Below are 6,925 nucleotides of genomic sequence, written 5' to 3'. Positions count from 1 at the left end.
TTAACTGGATCTAAAGTTGGGTTTATATTGTAATTTTAATCGCTTTAAAGTTGTTTACTCAGGTGTTATGTATTAAGTTGGTAACTTCTCATCAGTCACTGTATATAGTTCAAAAGAATTTAAAGAACTGTTCTATATCAGCAAAAAAATCATAATTTGTCTTTGATAACTCTTTAACTGCTATAAATGCATATATGTAAAATAGGAAGAAAAGGGGAATGGATGGAAAGAGGAGAAAATAATGATGGCTCATAAAGTCGTCATATATGCAGCTAGTTAAAGGCAATATTGATATTTATTTACTCCATATTACCTTTTGTCTGAACATCAGCCTCAATATCTTGAAGTTGTTTGCTGGTAGGGTGACACAAACTTCACCGTTGAAGGATCCGAGACCCTGTGGTCCTGCCTGTGATTAATTGCTGTGGTTGTTCATTAATATTTACAATGAGTCATGGAAGTATTAGAAGGGTTTCTGGAAAATGTTCTAGGTTACTGCTATACTCCTTCTATTAATATCTGTTGCTAATAAGAATAATTTACCCAAGAGAATACAAAGCTTTTTTTTTTAACCTGTTGGTTCAGCAAAATGAGTGTGTTCAGTAAAGAGACTGAATTTAGAGCTCATTTTATCAATTGTTGTGTTCCCCTAGTAAAATTATCCCTCTGTTAAGCAGTAAGAATATTCATTCAGCAGGGACAAATGTCATGCAGGCATCCAGCAAAAAAAAGTTGAGAGTGAGTTGATAGGTTTTACCGTGGTGGCTGACATTCCCATTTTGAACCCTTGTACTTCGACCTGTAATTGCTTGATATATTTGTTGCTAACGAAGAGCACAGATTATATCCTGGATGACAGTTACTCACCTTTCTAAAGCAATGACATCCAGTTGGTCCAACAACTGAATCTTTAATAAATGATTCCGGTCGCTGCCGCCGACGCTACCACAGCGTTTGGGTGTAGAGTTTGGAATCCCTGTGCTGCGTTAACAATGAAGCAGAGTTCGAACGTGCCGGCTTTCCTCAGCAAGATGTGGACGCTTGTGGAGGAAACCCACACTAACGAGATCATCACCTGGAAGCAGAATGGCCAAAGTTTTCTGGTCTTGGATGAGCAATGATTTGCAAAGGAAATTCTTCCCAAATATTTCAAGCACAATAACATGGCAAACTTTGTGAGGCAACTGAATGTGTATGGTTTCCGTAAAGCAGTACATATCTACTCTGGAATTGTAAAGCAGGAAAGAGATGGTCCTGTAGAATTTCAGCATCCTTATTTCAAACAAGGACAGGATGACTTGTTGGAGAACATTAAAAGGAAGGTTTCATCTTCAAAACCAGAAGAAAATAAAAATTCGTCAGGAAAATTTTTTTAAAAAATTATAAGTAGTGCTCAGAAGGTTCAAATAAAACAGGAAACTGTTGAGTACAGGCTTTCTGAATTAAAAAGTGAGAATGAGTCCCTTTGAAAGGAGGTGTCAGAATCACAAGCAAAGCATGCACAACAGCAACAAGTTATTCGAAAGATTGTCCAGTTTATTGTTACACAGGTTCAAAATAACCAACTTGTGAGTTTAAAACATAAAAGGCCTCTACTTTAAACACTAATGGAGCCCAAAAGAAGAATCTGTTTCAGCACATAGTCAAAGAACCAACTGATAATTACCATCATAAAGTTCCACACAGTAGGACTGAAGTTTTAAAGCCAAGGGAGATGATTTCAGATGACATCATTATTTACAATGTTACTGATGATAATGCAAATGAAGAAGATATCCCAGTTATTCCAGAAACTGGGATATTATATCATATCCATATATTATATCATATATATATATATATATATATCCAGGATGTTATATATGGTCCCTCCAATTGTACCCAGTACCCTGATATTGTCACCGTTGAAGATAACAATGAAGATGAGTATGCACCTGCCATTCAGAGTGGAGAGCAGAGTGAACCAGCCAGCGAATCCCTAAGATCAGGCAGTGATGAGAGCAACCCTCGCATGTCTAGTGCTGTCTACTAAATGGCTCATCCAGTCTGACCTCAGAAGACCCAGTGACCATGATGGATTCCATTTTGAATGATAACATCAGTCTTTTGGGAAAGGTTGAGTTGTTGGATTATCTTAACAGTATTGATTGCAGTTTAGAGGACTTCCAAGTCGTGCTATCAGGAAGACAATTTAGCATAGACCCAGGTCTCCTGGTTGACTCTGAGAAAAAAGGATTAGAAACTACAAGAACAATGTAGTTCAGCCAGTTGGGAAGAGGGAAGAAAATCTAAATCCAAGCCAGATGAGCAGCTTATCCAGTACACTGCCTTTCCACTTCTTGCATTCCTCGATGGGACCCCTGCTTCTTCTGTTGAACAGGTGAGTACAACAGCATCACCAGAAGTTATGTCCTCTGTAGATAAATCCATAGAAGTTGATCAAGTGAAATTTATCCTACAGTGCAAACACGCAAACAAAAATCTATAAATATGGTATACTATATTAACATAATGAAGAACATAAACCATATGATCATCTCGATAGATGCAGAAAAAAAAACATTTGACAAAATCAAACATCTTTTAATAATATAATAAAAAACTCTCAAAAAATATGTGGAGAAGAAATATACCTATACCTCAACACAATAAAGGCCATACACGACAAGCCTACATGCACGCGTGCACACACACACACACACACACACATACATGTGTGTTGCTGATATGGTTTAGCTCTGTGTCCCCACTCAAATGTCATCTCAAATTGTAATCTTTGTGTGTCAAGGGAGGGAAGTGGTGGGAGTGATTGGATCATGGGGTGGTTTCCCCCATGCTGTTCCTGTGATAGTGAGTGACTTCTCACAAGATCTGATGGTTTAAAAGTCTGTGGCAGTTTCCCCCTCACTCTCTCTCTCTCTCTCCTGCCGCCTTGTGAAGAAGGTACTTGCTTCCCCTTTACCTTCCACCATGATTGTAGTTTCCTGATGCCTCTCCAACCATACAGAACTGTGAGTCAATTAAACCTCTTTCTTTATAAATTACCCAGTCTCAGATATGTCTTTATAGCAGTGTGAGAATAGACTAATACAATTGCCTACTGGTGACATTTATTAACAGGCTTTTTTATTAATAGGCTAGTTATCAAACTTCTGTAAGTGGTACCACTATGTTTTCTACTTTCTCAGATAACATTTTTAATATAGTGCTTCATAATTAACCCCGGGTTTTCCCTTTTTTCTATACTTCCACTACTACAGTGATAATCCAGATTTGGTACCTACTCAACTCAACTTGAACATTATTTTTTAAAAATCCTATCTGATTTCCTTTTTCTCCTCAGCATTTACTTTTTAAGATTCCAGATTTATCTTTCTCAAACACTATTTTAATTATGTCATTTCTTTCTTAAGAGATTTTGTTACTTCCCAATTTCCTATTTAGCAAATTGGGCTTTCTATTACTCTCCAAATTGTAACCTCTATGAAACCAGATGAGATGTCTCACTGCATCCATTCATCTTGCACAGTGTAGGCTTAACACGTTGATTTTAATTGTACCCGATACATTCTCTTTGAATCTAGTTCTAAATCCTACCAATATTTAAGATTCCATTCATATCTCCCCAGAGTTACCATTGTCTTGCTACGGTAGCCAAACTTGGCATCACTTCTCCATACTCTTTTTAAATATTATTATAGTTATCCCTACATATGATAGCATCTATTTATGCTTTGGTTATTTAATGCATGTCATTTTACATTAACAATTGAATTTTCAGTTCCTCACAATGAAATGCATTATTTGCAAGATCCAATAACACTTATCATAATTTGGAATGCAGCATAAGTGCTCATTCATTTTTAATTTATTGAATTCATTTATAGTTCATTTGTGACGGTTAATATTGAGTGTCAACATTATTGGATTGAAGGATGCAAAGTATTGTTCCTGGGTGTGTCTGTGAGGGTGTTGCCAAAGGAGATTAACAGTTGAGTCAGTGGACTAGGAGAGGCAGACCCATCCTCAATCTGGTGGACACCATCTATTCAGCTGCCAGTGAAGTGAAGCTAGGATAAAAGCAGGCAGAGGAACATGGAAGGACTAGACTGGCTAAGTCTTCTGGCCTCCATCTTTCTCCTGTGCTGGATGCTTCCTGTCCTCAAACATTGGATTCCAAGTTCTTTAGCTTGTTGGCTCCTGAACCTATACCAGTAGTTTGCCAAGCACTCTCAGGCCTTTGGCCACAGACTGAAGGCTGCACTGTCAGCTTCCCTACTTTTGAGATTTTAGAACTCAGACTGGTTTCCTTACTCCTCAGTTTACAAACAGCCTATTGTGGGACTTCACCTCGTGATCATGTGAGTAAATACTTCTTAATAAACTCCCTTTCATATATGCATCTATCCTATTAGCCCTGTCTCTCTAGAGAACTATGACTAATACATCTTATTTTAAAAAGTTTTGAAGTAACTTGCAACAACTGCAGTAACAAACTAATTTATTAAATGTATTCAAAACTTAATTTGGGCCAAGCATTTTTCTAAGCACTTTACATGAATTTCATAATTTAATCATTAAAACAATTTTATATACTAATGAAACCTTTTATAAGTATATAAATACCAATAACCTTTTTTATTATACTTTAAGTTCCGGGATACACATGCAGAACATGCAGGTTTGTTACGTAGGTATACACATGCCATGGTGGTTTGCTGCACCCATCAATCCCTCATCTATATTAAGTATTTCTCCTAATGCTATCTCTCCCATAGCCCTTCACCCCCGACAGGCCCTGGTGTGTGATGCTCCCCTCCCTGTGTTCTCATTTTTCAACTCACACTTATGAGTGAGAACATGCTGTGTTTGGTTTTCTGTACCTGTGTTAGTTTGCTGACAATGATGGTTTCCAGCTTCATCCATGTCCCTGCAAAGGACATGATCTCATCCTTTTTTATGACTGCATAGCATTCCATGGTGTATATGTGCCATATTTTCTTCATCCGGTCTATCATTAATGGACATTTGGGTTGGTTCCAAGTCTTTGCTATTGTGAATAGTGCGGCAATAAACATACATGTGCATGAGTCCTTATAGTAGAATGATTTATAATCCTTTGAGTATATACCCAGTAATTGGATTGCTGGGTCAGATGGTATTTCTTGTTCTAGATCCTTGAGGAATCGCCATACTGTCTTCCACAATGGCTGAATTAATTTACACTCCCACCAACAGTGTAAATGCATTCCTATTTCAACACATCCTCTCCAGCATCTGTTGATTCTAGACTTTTTAATGATTGCCATTCTAACTGGCATGAGATGGTATCTCATTGTGGTTTTGATTTGCATTTCTCTAATGACACGTGATGATGAGCTTTTTTTCATATGTTTGTTGGCCACATAAATGTCTTCTTTTGAGAAGTGTCTGTTCATATCCTTCACCCACTTTTTGATGGTGTTGTTTGTTTTTTTCTTGTATATTTGTTTAAGTTATTTGTAGATTCTGGATATTAGCCCTTTGTTAAAACTTAAAAATGCCCTTTGTCAGATGGATAGATTACCGAAATTTTCTCCCATTCTGTAGGTTGTCTGTTCACTCTGATGATAGATTCTTTTGCTGTGCAGAAGCTCTTTAGTTTAATTCGATCCCATTTGTCAATTTTGGCTTTTGTTGCCATTGCTTTTGTTGTTTTAGTCATGAAGTCTTTGCCCATGCCTATGTCCTAAATGGTGTTGCCTAGGTTTTCTTTTAGGTTTTTTGTTGTTCTAGGTCTGACATTTAAGTCTTTAATCCATCTTGAGTTGATATTTGTACAAGATGTAAGGAAGGGGTCTGGTTTCAGTTTTCTGCATGTGGCTAGCCAGTTTTCCCAACACCATTTATTAAATAGGGAATCCTTCCCCACTGCTTGTTTTTGCCAGGTTTGTCAAACATTAGATGGCAGGACATGTGTGGCATTATTTCTGAGGTCTCTGTTCTATTCTATTGGTCTATATATCTGTTTTGGTACCAGTACCATGCTGTTTCAGTTACTGTAGCCTTGTAGTATGGTTTGAAGTCAGGAAGTATGATGCCTTGAGCTTTGTTCCTTTTGCTTAGGATTATCTTGGCTGTACGGGCCTTTTTTGGTTCCATATGAAATTTAAAGTAGTTTTTTCTGATTCTGTGAAGAAAGTCAATGGTACCTTGATGGGGATAGCATTCAATCTGTAAATTACTTTAGGCAGTATGGTCATTTTCACGATACTGATTCTTCCTATCCATGAGCATGGAATGTTTTTCCATTTGTTTGTGTCTTCTCTTATTTACTTGAGCAGTAGTTTGTAGTTCTCCTTGAAGAGGTCTTTCACATCCCTTGTAAGTTGTATGCCTAGGTATTTTATTCTCTTTGTAGCAATTGCGAATGGGAGTTCACTCATGATTTGGCTCTCTGTGTGTCTATTATTGGTGTAGAGGAATGCTTGTGATTTTTACACACTGATTCTGTATCCTGAGACTTTGCTGAAGTTTCTTATCAGATTAAGGAGATACTGGGTTGAGACAATGGGGTTTTCTAATATACAATCATGTCATCTGCAAACAGACAATTTGACTTCCTCTCTTCCTATATGAATACCCTTTATTTCTTTCTGTTGCCCGATTGCCCTGGTCAGAATTTCCAATACTATGTTGAACAGGAGTGGTGAGAAAGGACATCCTTGTGTCATGCTGATTTTCAAAGGGAATTCTTCCAACTTTTGCCCATTCAGTATGATATTGGCTGTGCATTTGTCATAAATAGCTCTTATTATTTTGATGTACATTCCATCAATACCTAGTTTATTGAGAGTTTTTAGCATTAAGTGCTGTTGAATTTTGTTGAAGGCCTTTTCTGCATCAGTTGAGATAATCATGTGGTTTTTGTCATTGGTTCTGTTGA

General features: G+C 37.3%; 1 pseudogene; it reads left to right on the top strand.

Annotated features, from left to right (window-relative positions):
• Positions 1-992: 992 nt before the first annotated feature.
• Positions 993-2,488, top strand: LOC705261 (heat shock factor protein 2 pseudogene; annotated as a pseudogene).
• The last annotated feature ends 4,437 nt before the right edge of the window (positions 2,489-6,925 follow it).

Source organism: Macaca mulatta, chromosome 11 (genome assembly GCF_049350105.2).
Source record: "Macaca mulatta isolate MMU2019108-1 chromosome 11, T2T-MMU8v2.0, whole genome shotgun sequence".
Lineage (NCBI taxonomy): Eukaryota > Metazoa > Chordata > Mammalia > Primates > Cercopithecidae > Macaca > Macaca mulatta.
Note: the sequence above shows the minus strand (reverse complement) of the source record. Positions and strands in the feature narration are given on the sequence as shown.